This window comes from Cavia porcellus, unplaced genomic scaffold (genome assembly GCF_034190915.1).
Source record: "Cavia porcellus strain 051 isolate PalLab524CR breed Dunkin Hartley unplaced genomic scaffold, mCavPor4.1 scaffold_10, whole genome shotgun sequence".
Taxonomy (NCBI): domain Eukaryota; kingdom Metazoa; phylum Chordata; class Mammalia; order Rodentia; family Caviidae; genus Cavia; species Cavia porcellus.
In genome coordinates, this window is record NW_026947493.1 from 30740842 (window position 1) to 30755132 (window position 14291).

The window sequence follows — 14291 nt, forward strand, 5'->3', positions numbered from 1 at the left end:
CCAGACAAGGTGGGGGAGATTGGTAAGGGCAGTCTTTAGGAAAGAATAAATAAACTTTAAAGCACATGTGACCAAAGCATGAGCACTGGAATGGAAAGGACAATTGTAACCAGGGGGCTCTTAGACCTATCTCCTGGTGTGGCCGGACACTGCCATCAGAAGTTAGCTGTTGAAGCCCTGTGTTTAGCCTACATTACTATCACTTTGTATCTTTGATTGTGCTTTTCTGCTGGTTGTTTAAAATAAAGTCAAAGTTAGACCATTGCTAATCAAAATTAACTTTTTTTTTTGCTGAATTCCAAAGTCAGTTAGGGCTTCCAGGGTTTCTTTGTAGAGCTCCATCAGCAATTCTGTCAGTGTTAGCCACCAGATGAGACACAGTCCTGCTTGACCATGCAGCTTCCTGTAGAAGCACAGATAACATTTTTCTCTTTAGTGACCCTGCTTTTTAGCACCCTGTGCCTCAGTTGGTTCCTGTGCGTTGATATCTAACAATCTCCTTGTTTAAGAGATTGATTGACTTATCAAAAGTTGTATAGTCTTGTAAAAATAGGTCTTCTATCCTGTGTCTTTGTTGATGGTGGAGGGCCAGGGCCAAAATATCGGCTGTCCTTTTAGCCTAGTAACCTTTTTAGCTTTTGTCCTAAACCTCAGGAAATCAGTTAAGCCAGCATTATAGTGAGACTAATAGGTTTAACCTTATGGTCTTGTCTAGATATCAAGCACCTTGAAATATATAGTATCACCAGAAAACTGTTTCTTGCCAGTTGTGTTTGTTTTAGAAGTTGAATACATGCTAAATATTAACAGATAACAGCTATAAAGCTTTATATAGACAACTGAAGATCAAGGACAACTTAACACATTATAACAACAATCATGATATCATTATATGAGAACCATTCAGTTTTTGTTATTATTTCTGAAATATATTTAAATTTTTATCTTAGTACCATGGACTGGCCAGGCCCACAGCCTCCCAGTGGAGGCTTGAATAAAAGAGACAAGTGGTATAGTTTTAAGGCTCCAGGAGTGTCAAAACCCTCTAGCAGAATTAGAGATTCTTTAGGGGCTGAGACAATGTCTCTGGGCAACCTGTATTTATTTGGTTTTCAAACAAAGGGAGAGGGTACCAAGGAAAACAAGGGTAATGACCAGGACCTTGGGAGTCAATTCAAAGACTTCCTGAAGTAGTAAATTATGCTAATTAGGAGAACTATTTTATCTCCAGCTTGACATTCACCAGAGGAGTGAGACACTAGCAGCTACAGACTCTATTTAGTTAATGGGGTTGGAGCGAGGTGTCTTTAACTGTGGCCTTATCTTGTCCTTTGAGGCATCAGGGCATCACAGGCTACTACATCCTCAGCTGGGAACAGGGATTCATAAAGGTTCACTATGAATCCACTGCCTGTCTCCAGACCAGGGGCCTAAGCCTGGGACAGACTCACAAGTAAATATAGAAAGCCAACTGATTAATGTTAGATTCTTCTCAGAGCTGCTTCATAGTGGTCTCCATTATCTTAGTATAAATGACTTTGTGGTCATCTAATTACAGTATATCAAATGAAACTTTTACCTCACTTGTCTTTTAATCACTTTTTGTTAACAGAGTGATATTTAAGTGGAATGTTTTACAGATATACTTTCTAGGTCATTTAGGTAATTAATGCCTAATCTTTAATTATTTTAATGACGTTGTTGTGACTATACATGGTGTAGACACATCAAACTGTCGTAACACGGGGCTCAAGGATGTAGCTCAGTGGCCCAGCAACTGCCTGGCACGTTCAAGGTATTGAACAACAACAACAACAACAAAAAAAAAAAAATACCCAAAACAAGCAAACAAATAAAACTATCATAAATGATTATATAGCAGTCACATAAACATAAGCCTGAAAAAGTCTTTCAACATGAATAACTGTAGTTTGGGAGTCACTGGCATGGTAAAATGTCTTTCTCAAGTCCTGTATTTTAAAGATCAATACATTTAGGAAAGCCCTAATATACCATGAGGTTTGCAAATATGGAAATCTTTATGTATACTTTTATTTTTTAACAGCTTTGTGCAGATTTCTTGTCAATTGTGTATTGACAATAATTAAAGGATACCTTTAGAACTCATATAAATACAGGAAACAGTGTTAATGACCACATACAGACTGACTACCCAATATAAGTGTACCTCACTTATACAGTAATAAAATGTTTATTTAATCAAAGCCAATAATGTAAATTAACCATGAGCATCTGAATCTGAAAATCTTATTGCCTTAGGGAAAGACAGCTTGGTCTTCTAACCAGGTTAAGTATGTCAGAATAATTTACTTAATAGCTGTTGGGATATGGCACTGTAAGATCCTGGGAAAACTAGACAGCCATCCATTACTGGAGAAACTGAACAAACTCTGGCTTAGGCAGCTGTTCTTTCAACCAGAGAGGAGTTTCATCCAGTGGTTCCCCAAGTTCAAGGGGTTCTCACTTAGATAGCTTAACAATTGCTTTAGCTGACTCATCAGAGCAGTTAACATTGTGAGCTAGTTTACCTATCACCTTTGACCAAGGACAACTCAAGTTACTGCACACAGACAATAGTAAGCATTGCATTTATGAAATTGATTTTGGACATTATCTTGGTTACCTAGGTTATTTAATGATCTGGAGAAAACATCACCAAATTTTAAAATATCTTTATTCTTATCAATTGATTTAAATTAGTCTACTGTGTAGCTACATGAACCACAAATATTTGAGCTAATCTCATAAGTGTTTACTTAGCTATAATGCAACCTATGTAGAACATATAATTTAAGATTCAAATGGAGAAGGGCTGAGGATTTAGTTCAATGGCATAAGCACCTGCCTGGCAAGTGCAAGGTTGTGAGTTCAATCCTCAGCACCAGAGAGAGAGAGAGAGAGAGAGAGAGAGAGAGAGAGAGAGAGAGAGAGGAGAGAGATTCAAATGGAGAATCATACACAGTGTAAATCATATGTAATCTTTATTTTCTTAGGGCCTCTATTTGTAAATCCTACGTGATGCTGAAGTCTCTTATCCTTCCCTGTAATCTCACAAGTAGACTTAGTTTTTTTCTCACTGTCTTTCTTCCTTCCTTCCTTCCTTCTTCCCTTCCTTCTTTCCTTCCTTCCTTCCTTCCTTCCTTCCTTCCTTCCTTCCTTCCTTCCTTCCTTTCTTTCTTTCTCTCTCTCTCTCTCTCTCTCTCTTTCTTTCTTTCTCTTTCTTTCTTTCTTTCTTTCTTTCTTTCTTTCTTTCTTTCTCTCTTTCTTTTTCGGTACCTCCAAACTCATGACCTCACACTTGTCAGGCAGATGTTGTACCACTAATCTATATCCCCAGCCTGAATTTAACGATTTCTAAAATCCTAGATAACTGGTTTTCGTGTGGGAGGCTAAAAGAGCCAGAAAAAAATAAAATTGCTTTAGGTACCTTAAAGCAATGAACAAAAAACATAAACATGTAAGAAATTACTTTTAGATCAGAATGCACTCTTAGAAATATTAGCCAAGTTTCACTTTAGCTACAATAATCTGTTGTAGGTTCAGTATACATGAGCTGGTCAGAACTTTCTGGATACCCCTTAGCACAGACATTTCTTGTCATAAAGTAATAACAATAAGGAAGTAGGAGAGGAAAACCTCTTACTATAGACTTATAACTAGAAAGAATGTTGGCAGGGAGCGCCTTGAGTTATTGTCTTTCTATTCTCTGATTTAGTCTCAGAGGAAAAAAAATCAACTTTTATTTTATTTTTTATTTTTTTGATTCTGGGGATTGAACTCATGACCTTGTGCTTGCCAGGCAGGCACCTATGCCACTGAGCTAAATCCTCAGCCCTTAACTTTTAATTTAACTGTAAATCTCATATCAAGGTTAGTACTCTTCTGTTAACAACTACAGAAAACAAGAGAGGAGAGCAAGTTAATCCTGTAATTGTAGTTTAAGAATTTACAACCCATAAGAAATGTTTTCAGCATATTAACAAATAAAAAAAACAACATAAATTGGAAGCCAAAAGTCAATTTATTAATTAGAGAAGATTTGTGATAACGGGCTCTTTCTGTGATTCTAGGTTGGCTCCTGTAGTACAAGCATTTTGTGACTGTTTTTATTGGAGCAGAGGGAGTTGTGTATAATTTTCTCCTGAGCCAAAGAAAACGGCCGTCCTTCTCCCCAGCAATTGGGCCCCTCTCAGCATGTGCTAGCTCCGGTCTAGATGGAGCCATCAGCAGGAAGTTTTGGGAGTTACAGACTGGGGATGGGATTCCAGAGGATCTCATGCACAGAAGGGATCCAGAGTCATTTTTTGTTAAGTCTTCAGGTTTTTAGGGGAAAGAAGAAAACTGGTCCCTGTCACCAACACAGGGTGTAGTCTTTCCCCTCCAAAGACCCCAATCTTTTATCATTAACAAATTCAGTCAACAATTGACATACCTAGTCCTTGTCTGATCAAAACTTTGGCCAGAAGACTGTTGAATGAGGGTGGGGGTTTTTGGCCAAATGAAACCACCATACTTTATCACATTAGATTTCTTTTTGTTTTTCACCCAAGTCCTTAACTTCAGTCCAAAGCGACTATCAAGGATGTTTAATTCCCTGAGCCCCCTGATTTCCCAACCCGCCCAAACTGGGAAGCACATTCGTTTGTCACTCAGTCTCAAAAGGCCGAGGCTCAGTCTCTGGTGCACTAAGAGGTGTCACCATCGCTTCTCCAAGCCTGAGACTCAGTCTCTGGTGTACTTAGATGTCTTGCCAATAGTCATGCAAGGAAATTGGTCAGGATGCCTGGGGTTCCCCGAAACACCCCGAACACTTGGCTAATTATCTTCCTATGCAGTGAGCCCTCAGCAGGCCATTGCACCCCAAATGTCAACCAGTCAATTTCACAGAAAGTCCAGAGCTTTCCAGGAGTCAGCTTAACACCACCGTCACTTGAATATCCTTTTTAACAATTGTTTCACACACACACTAGCACAGTTTACTCTGCCTTCTACCTGTTTCCTCCCCTTGACACCTTTCACACATAAGAGAAGGAGGAGGCGCAGGAAGGAATCACACATTCCTTAGTCCACCTACAGCTGCTCTCCTTATGGAGACATTTCAGGTGCCTGGGAGCATTGGCTGAGCTCCCAGGGGCCTGTCTTTGCCCTTAGCCTTATGAGGATCATCATGGAACCAGGATTGCTACTCCACACTTGCTTTGGACTGGTCACCATGGTCAGACCAGAGCCTTACTGCTGTGTGTCTCATTCTCACTCAAACACAGGGCACTAACTCGCTGCCTGGCACCAAGCACCTTGGGGCTACAGTTTCATTCTTTGTGGAGCTACTTGGGCAACTCCAGTCCTCTAGTCTGCTATCCAGTTTCTGCGAGTTGTGCTTTCAGTTTCAAGGAAACTCACTCCTGCAACTCTAGGAGGTGGTCAGTCTCCCCTTCTGCCTCTTAAAGGCAAAATGACCAAACGGAACCTGGTTCTTAACCAGATCTGGTGGGTGGCACTCCCTGAACTCATTCCTGGGGCTCTGGGTTCCACCGTGTGTCTGGAGCTCTTGTACTTGCTGGGCTTGAACTTGTGATCCTCTTACCTCGGCCTCCCAAGGTGCTGGGATTCCAGGTGTGCGTTACGACAGCCACTGCTTCTTGTTCTTAAAAAGTAAGAATTGCTGTTTGTAGATCAAAATATTGCATTCAGTGTGTCACTAAAGTGAGGAGTGCTCACTCTGGTGACCCAGTGCTGCTTGTCATCCTGTCCATGCACAAATGATTCTTCTTCTCCTTTATGCATCAAAGCTGCTGGTGCTGTGAGCAACCCACCATTGTCTTGAACTTACAAGGAATCCAGTGAATCACCAAGATGTGTTCTTTTCTTGCCTTGTTCCTTTTCTCCCTCCTTCCTTTCCTTCTTCTCTTCTTTCCTTCCTTCTCCCTTTCTTCTCTTTCCCTCTTTCCCTGAAAATCCTATGGAATAGGGGAATACATGAATATACCCCTCTGAGAAAATTTTTCTAGGAATGTTCATGAAGTTTGAAAATGAATCATATTTTTTTTAAAACAGGACATAGATTTGATTTCTTGATATTAAAAGCATACTTTTAATTCTGTGTGGGCAGGCAGGAGGCCCACACATGGACTAAAAAAAGAAACATGAAACTGTTTGGAGCATCAGTGTGTCTACATAAAAGCAGAAACTGATTTGTCTAATGACTGTTCTCTTTGACTTTTAATTGAATCAAAGTGAGCAGTTATTTCTTGGCACCTCATAGCCCTCGCCTCTGCGTTCTGTTAAAGTGGAAGCCATGTGCTCAATGCAGATGTGTTGTCAGTGGGTGGCAGCGGTGAAAAGGAATGTCCTTGAGGTGGCTGAGTCCATGTGGCACAGTCACTGGGCACACTGTTTCTCAGTGAGAAGCTGAGATTGGTCTGTTATCGATGATCTGAGGGGTTCTGATTTCCTCTGGAAACAACACTTTCACCTTTGCCTGACCACAAATCACACTCTGGCTGGAGAGCAGGCCATTATAAGTATGGTCACTTTCCAGTATTCCCCTTTGAACAAACACATTTTTAAATTAAGCAGCCAAATGCAGTTCAGGAATCCAAACCAGCAAATGAAAAATCTACTTGGCTGAAACCTGAGTAAGTCTTATTAATTCAGAGAGTAGGAAGCTTACATGTGCTAATTACCAAAACTACTAATTAGCTTTAATTATAAGCTTGGAAGGAAGTTTAAGTGTGTTGCATTTGATAGTACTGTTGACCTTTTCAGTGTACTTGGTGGGGAGGAGGAGGCTGCAGAAGCCTAAAGGAGGTGTTACAAAATTCATCAGAGAACAATTAATTTAGTCTTCTGATGAATATGCTATAAATTAGCACATCTGTGCAAATCAGGACATAAAGGCCCTTTAATAGAGCCTTACCAGTGTCAACTCTGAGTGTTCCAGCCAGCCAAGAAAATGTACTCATTCGGTGTGTTATTTTTTATTCTGCTACTGTTGTAAACCAAGTGACAGGCTGGATCTGGCCAGATAGATGCTGTTATATGTAAATCATAAATAAAACAAAGTCTGGATTTGACAGATGCTGAAGAGTCGCTGAGAGAATATCTTGTCCTGAGATGTTCAGAACCTGTCTCTTGTGCCAAGGTTTGGGGATATTGTCCTGTCAGCCTCTCACCCAGAGGCTCAAGCCACTCCTCTGATGTGGCTGGGAGGCTCCAAGCTGTTTTTTCAGGGCAAGCCAGCTCCTCATCTGGTATCTCCACTAATACAGATGATGACAGCTTGCTGGGATTACTGGTGAAGCATTTCACACGCCACCTTCCCCCTCCTCACCTAAGGAGCTGCCCCTCAAGCCCAGAAGAGACCCTAGGAGCAACCCAGCATCTGGGTGCTTACTTGTAAACTCTTAAGTGGTCCAGTTTTGAAAATTCTTTGGTTTGGCTCTAATCTCTCAGTGCTGATGTACCCCCTAGTAACCACCAGAGGGATCCCATATAATGTGATAAAATTATAATCAACATGGAGGGATCACAGCTCACCAGCATGTGATGGCCTGCAAGGCCAGGTCTTGCTCTGGGAAAGTAGAACAAGGAAGAATGAACACTGTAAAAGGAGGCTTTGCTTGGCAGCTTCAGAAAAGGGATCTTTAAAGATGGAGAGAGAAGCTGCAGACGAAGGGGCCTGCAGGTCAGTCCTGCCCTCCTCCTGGAAACGAGCCAGACAAACACAAGAGACCTGGCCATGAGAAAGAAAGTCCTATAGTGAGTAGAGTCAGATCCCACTTTTTTCTAAACCTGTGTTTGGAATTTGGACACAAATATAACAAGATCTAGTTTTAGGAACTAGAATATTTTTCCATTTTTAAAATAGATTTATATATTGTATAAAAGAAGCAGAAATCAAAATGTGGTCTAAATTAGTTTTCTGAGTGACCTAAACTGCTAGAAATATATTCTTTCCCAGTTCTGGATGCCAGCAACCTGACATCAAGGTGTCAGCATGCTTAAGTGTTCTAAAATGCTCTTCAGTTTAGGGAAGGCTCCTACACAGCTCTGTGGAAGGACCTTCCTTTTTTTTTTTTTTTTTTTTTTTTTTTTTCTGGTCTGGTGGCTGGGGGCAGTCCTCCGCATCCCTGGTACATAACTCCACTTCCTGCCTCCATCTCCACATGACACTTTTCTGTGGATACTTATGCGTGCCCAAATCTCTCTCTGCCTATAACAAAGCCAGTCATTGGACCAGGAAATACTCTACCCCAGCATAACCCCATCTTGCTTGTTATATCTCCTCAGGTCCTATTTCCGAATAGTTTCACATTCTGAGATTCCAGATGGATGTGAATTTTTTGATGACACTCTCCAATCTAATATAAAGCCCTTAACTATTTTTTAAAAACAAAATAAAATAATAACAAAAAAGAAGCAGACAAACAGAATAGCCAGGCATGTTGGTGCACGCCTAGTGTCCCAGCATTCCAGAGGCTGAGGCATGAAGATCGCTCTGAGTTCAAGTTCGGTTTGTGCTATGTGGTGAGTTCAAGGCCAGCCTGGCATGCATAATGGGACTTGTCTGAAAAAAACTAAAACAACTACAACAAAATAAAAATAATTTTCAGCCATGACACAAAGCAGCTCTGACCTTGTGCTAATGTGATTTTCAGTCATAGGATGAATTCCATTATCATCATCTGGAGAATGATACTTTCACTACCTCCTTTAGTTTCTTTTCTGCTTTTTAAAATCTAGTTTCTTGAACACAATGCCACTCCTCAGAGCTATTGGAAATTTCGCATTGTGTCTTATTTAGTGGTTTCTGCATGTGAGTGTAAATTGTACATAGAACACCAAAAAACATTATTTCCACCTTGCAGTCCCTTTGCAGCTAATTTTATTGCCTTCAACTGTCAGGTTTTATAGATTATCCTTGAGTTTATTGGGCCAAATCAATGTAGTTAAAGCTCAGGCGATCTTTGCTTATCCCGGTTCTTAATACATGCCTGGCTGTGCTAAAAGTCAACTGAAACTCCACATCAACTCAGCAGAAAGCTGTGTGTCCAGGTCAAACATGCTCTAGTGAGAAGATGGGTGGCGTATAGGCAAACCAGGGAACGAGTGTCAGCAGAACAGGAAGGAGAAAGTGAGGCAGGAGCCCAGGAGGAGCTGAGTTTGTAGGACATGAGCTTTACCATAGAGTAGAACATGGTGCCACCAGCAGACTTGAGATGGTAGGAGGAGACCACCCCAAGGCTTGTGGGTGGGCCACCAGCTCCAAGCAGGGGAGCCCCAAAGAGCCATCACTTCCAGCCTTCTTGCACCAAAGCCCTTTGTACAATATTCACACTGAAAAGACTTCTATCCCTGCCTGAACTCAAGTATGCTGGACCTGCTACTGAGACTCCTTCAAAGCATGTTGTTCACCTGTGTTTCTAGTTATGTTATAAAATGTGGACGGTGGGATAAAGGCTGGTTACTGAATAATGGGTGTGGAGTTTTCTTAAAGAATGCTGAAGGAGTTCTAGAACTCGACAGTGTTAATAGCTGTACAACTCTGGGAATTACTAAATGCCACTGAGTTCTGTACTTTAAAATAGCTCAATGGTAAATTTCATGTGTGTTTCACCTTAATAACAATGAGATATGTGTGAAGCCCAGCTGCATAGGATGCTGAGGCAGGAGGACTATATGTTTGAAGTCAGGTGGACAGCTTAGGTCCTGAATCAAAGTAAAAATAAGGAGACCTAAGGATATAGCTGAGTGGTAGAGGACTTCTAAGTATGAACCCAGTATCACACAAAATTACTACTACTACTAATAATATGCTTCTTTCTGATTTGCCTACTAGATCTGTACCTGACCCTAACACCAAACCAAAGTCTTAATTCCTCTTCTATGGAGCTATGTTTTTAATGTTCTTTTATTATTCAGGACTCAGCAGGCTCTGGTCCTGACCTTAAGTCACTGTACATCTTTAAATAAGCTTCCCAGCCTCTCTGAGTCTTCATTTCTTCGGCTGTGAAATGAAAGACTGGGTATGTTCTAACTCTCAAACACTATATCCTGTGCCTTGCTCTGGACCTTATTCCTGCTGAAGGCACCCAGGTGTGTTCTGCTACTTAGCATCCCTGCTCCACCAGGAAATCCTACTGGCCGGGAGTTAATTGAGGCATTACATCTTTCTCACCAGAATTAAAATAGATCTACCCCTACCCCACTCCAAATGGGTGACTTGGATCTAGCAGGCCAGATGAAGGATTTCACTGATTAAATCCTATCCGATTAGATGTAGCACAGCATTCTAAAATGTAATATTTTGTCTTCATTACATTATCTAACTTCTCACATTTTTCCTGTTTTGTATGACACAGAAATCTGTATCAAGCAAGTCTCATACTCAAATTTTGGATGATAGTTAGGACTTCATGATGTCCTGCAGTGAGGGCTCCCTTCCCCCTCCCCACACCTGCATCAATGGCTCCTTATGCTTCTGCTGTGTCTTAAATTGTCTTGAACTAAGATGAGACAGTCACTGGAAAACAGTCTGTTGTGAGCCTCTCTTTACCCTTTCCAAAGGCTTTCTAAGGAGTTTTGTTCTCTGTCTTGAGGTGAGAAATGTACTTGTGTCCTAGTGGTTCACATTTGATTTTCTGTTGTTCTTACTGCTGTTGTTTCTCCCATGACGATTTAGAACAAGTCACTAGGGTGACACTCGCGTGTCTCTGAGGTATTCTATCCCCGCACATTATAATGACTCATTGAAGAGCAGTAGTCACTATGGATAATGGGTAAGGCAAATAGACAAAAGTCACATTGGCTTGAAATGCCACTGCCAACCTGAAAGTGCTAGCTTAAGATGCTTAAGGGAGCCATTGCCAGCCTGGCTAGAGAAGTAGAAAAGAGCACAGGAAACACACAGAACTTGGAAGATCAAGAATTGGCTTAAATTCCCTCCACTTGCCAATTGTGTGGCTATAGCTATATCTTCTCTGTGCTTCAGTTACCTTATTTGAAAAATGAAGGTTAAGTGAGGTTTAAATGAGTCTATGTACTAAACATGGTACGTTGTGTGGTACTCTGTAAAGACCACTTCCTTTCTTTCTACTGTTTGATGAATTTTAAGGATCCTGAGGGATCATCTACATGAAAATGAATATTATAAGAACCAAGGCATTAGCTATGTTATGTAGCAAGGAGCATAAGCAATTGGGAAAACTGCAGCCCTCTCTAAGCTTTGGTCCTTGTCTGGCATTCTGGAAAAGCATCACTCTTTTTATCCCCCATGAACAAGGATCCTAGGGGATTTATACATTGCACTGTGTAGAAAAGGAGCAGAAAACGAATCCAGGGGAAACTCTCCGAGGCCTGTGTGTTCACGTTCTTCTCTGTGGCCCTTTGCCTTCAGTGATAGGAATGTTTCTGTTCTCCAAAAATAACGGACAGCAATTTTCAAATGAGGCGGTGAGCTGGGAGAAGGTCAGAGACCTTTCTACTCTTGCCACTTTTTATTAAAAGTACGCTAGGGTGCCATATTTTGGGGTATTGTGTTCTGAACCCTCTCACCCTCATTTGTAACAAGTAGACTGCTTTAGAGTGCCTTTTATATTCCTACTGGAAGTAGAAACTTTGGGGACAGTCATCACCCATATACCTGGTCTGGTGCTTGACTGCTCTTCACCTCTCTTGTCGCGGCTCTGAAACAGTAGATTCCCACAGAGCGGGAAACCCCACAAGGGAATGCTGAGTCTTTGATTTCATGCTCCTGGCAGACTTCTCCTGTTCAAGCTAGATGGAAAAGGGCCCTGCCTCTCATGGTAGACAGACACAAGTTTGGAAACAAGCCTACAGAAGAGTGTCATATCTGTTCCCTATGTCCTCTAGTCTGCAGCAGGCAATCACATCTCTCCAATAGCAAGTGAGCAGGAGTCTGGAGAGAGTCCCTTTCTGGAAGACTTTGTGTAACTCCAGAGCAACGGGCCGTGACAATTCCCTCTGGCCTTTCTAGGATGGGTAACACCAGGAGTCACCTCCCTCTCCCATTCCTGGAAGACAGAGTCAATTAAGAGGACCTCAAATTAACAAAGGTGGCTGTGTCTTTGTTTTCATGGAAAAACCCACTCAGGGAGAATAAGAGGATAACAACTTTTGACTCTGAAATGCTACAATGCGAATAGTGTGTGGTCCACTAAATCTCTTCCATCTTGATCTCTCAACAACAGGCCTGTTTTGAATTTGAGGGGATCCTTGAGATCTTCTTAGGGATCTGCAGTTTCCTGTTCACCAAACGAACCACAGACACAGACTGATGAGACTGTCACTCTGCAAGATGTCTTCAAGGGAACAGGATATGTTGTGAATGTACATATAAAGCCATGTCAATAAGGAATGTGAACCTCATATCAGGTTTTATGTGCATTTTAGATAAAAAGATGAGTGCTTGGTTGTAAGGCTGTGGTTATGTGTACATAATGTTAAATAAGACTAAATAAGATATTGCATATAGAGCATGCATATACACAGGGCCTCACACAGTGTTCAGTCAATGTGGGATCATGGGAGATAGCAATGAATCATAAATGAGAAGGTATAGTAATTCTAGAACTCTCTAGAAAGGGTTTTCTGCATAGCAGTTAGTAAAAATCTGCTGTTCAAATAGGAACCTAGATTGCAAGGTCCCATTTCCCTCCCCAGTTTGCAGAGAAACATTTTACATCTCTTTGTGCTGAACTGGGGAAGGAGAGATAACCAGAATCCTGGGAATTTCAGGACATGATATATGAAGATCTCCAAGGACAGAAGAGGCCCCCTCATCTTTGGAACTACCCTCTTCTCCTCCCTTTCATGCTTTGCTTGGACACTCAGCAACTGGAAGATCAGGAAATACTTACTAGATCCTTCTGTTTACATTCTCCACCTTCCTTCCTTTCCTGGGCAGTATGCCCACTGACCCCAAAGTATCAAGTGTGATACCTGGCCTAGACCAGTGGCCCCAGGAAAGGGTGCACATTTGGTTGTCCAGTTAGCATAGCATCCGAGGACAGGAAGTACATTGGCTAATAGAAGGTGGTCCTCTGCACCTGAAATTAATTGTAGTTTTAAATCCATTTCAGAAATGCATCATTTAACTCTCTGACCCAGGTAAAAGCCTGGGTCACTTGGTGAGAAGCCCGTTTCAATAGTGATTGAAAAATCTGGCCCTGCCAAGTTCCTTGGGCTTTGTAAAATTTTGCTATAGCTTCTTTCTATCATAAAGCACGTGTCTAGTGAAGACTGTGTGTGTGTTTATGATCGTTATGCTGTATTAAAGAGGCATGTTGAGTTCCAGAAAGAGAACAAGGATGCTGCATATTCCACTACCTGCAAAGCAATTAAATTATTGTCTGACATGTTTATAGCTGCAGAACCAGTAATCAGCTTTTAGTCTGAGTAGCGGATATGGCATTATAATCCAGTGCTTTGCTGAGAGGTTCATATTTAGCATTTGCATTTGATAATTTAATTTAAATAATACTGAGTGAGCACAGTTACACTTCTTGGCAATTGTCAGAGTAACAGGAAAGAATGCATTGCAAGACTGTTTTTGTATAGTTAATTATATATTCCAGAATGGTTTTCACTTCCTCATTATTAACTTCTGCTCCTCTTATTGAATGCACTAGAAAATGATAGATGCCTCTAAAGTCACAAGTATTATGTCCCTCTTTGGCCCTTTTTCCCTCTTCCCACAGAAACAATATCTGAGCAATCTTCAAATTTCCATGAGATTGTGAAAGCCCCGCAGTGAACCATTAAAAAAGAAATTCCCTCAAAGGGATTTTTTTCTTGCAAGATGCCTTTATGTATTAGAGATCAATTTTCTGATAAGATTCTCTGTTTCAGAGAATATTTGGTAATTTTAACAAAAAGTAAGTACTTGCCACAGGAACAGTGAACCCCAAGGTAATGGCCAATAATGTCAGCAACTAGATGAAATAAGTTGCAGAAAGAGTGGCTTCTCTCCAACATCCCCCTTCAAAATAAAGTTTATTGGGTGATTGCAGGATTTTCTTTTATAGGAAATATGAGCTATCAGGATTTCTCATTCCTTCCCCTCCTTTTCCTTTCCTTTCCTTCTCTTCCTTTCCATTCTCTTTCCCTCCTTTCTTTTCTTGTTTCCTTATTTCTCCTTTTCCTGTTTTTCTCTTCTTTCTCACATTCTCTCTCTCTCTCTCTTTCTCTCTCTCTCTCTCTGCTTTTTTTCCTTCCTTGGAGACAGGGTTTTGCTGCTTAAACTGGGTCAG

At 41.1% G+C, this 14291-nt stretch overlaps 1 protein-coding gene across 18 annotated transcripts in view; it reads left to right on the top strand.

Annotated features, from left to right (window-relative positions):
• Positions 1 to 14291, top strand: part of Fhit (fragile histidine triad diadenosine triphosphatase) — a 1402288-nt gene that overhangs the window by 1343200 nt on the left and 44797 nt on the right. Inside the window, exon 8 of one of the 18 annotated variants that reach the window (XM_063257177.1) lies at positions 12231 to 14198. The exons of the other annotated variants lie outside the window; for them this stretch is intronic. The gene's annotated coding sequence lies outside the window, so the exon portion shown is untranslated. Of the gene's footprint in view, positions 1 to 12230; positions 14199 to 14291 lie in introns of those variants that run through there. 18 annotated transcript variants of the gene reach the window in all.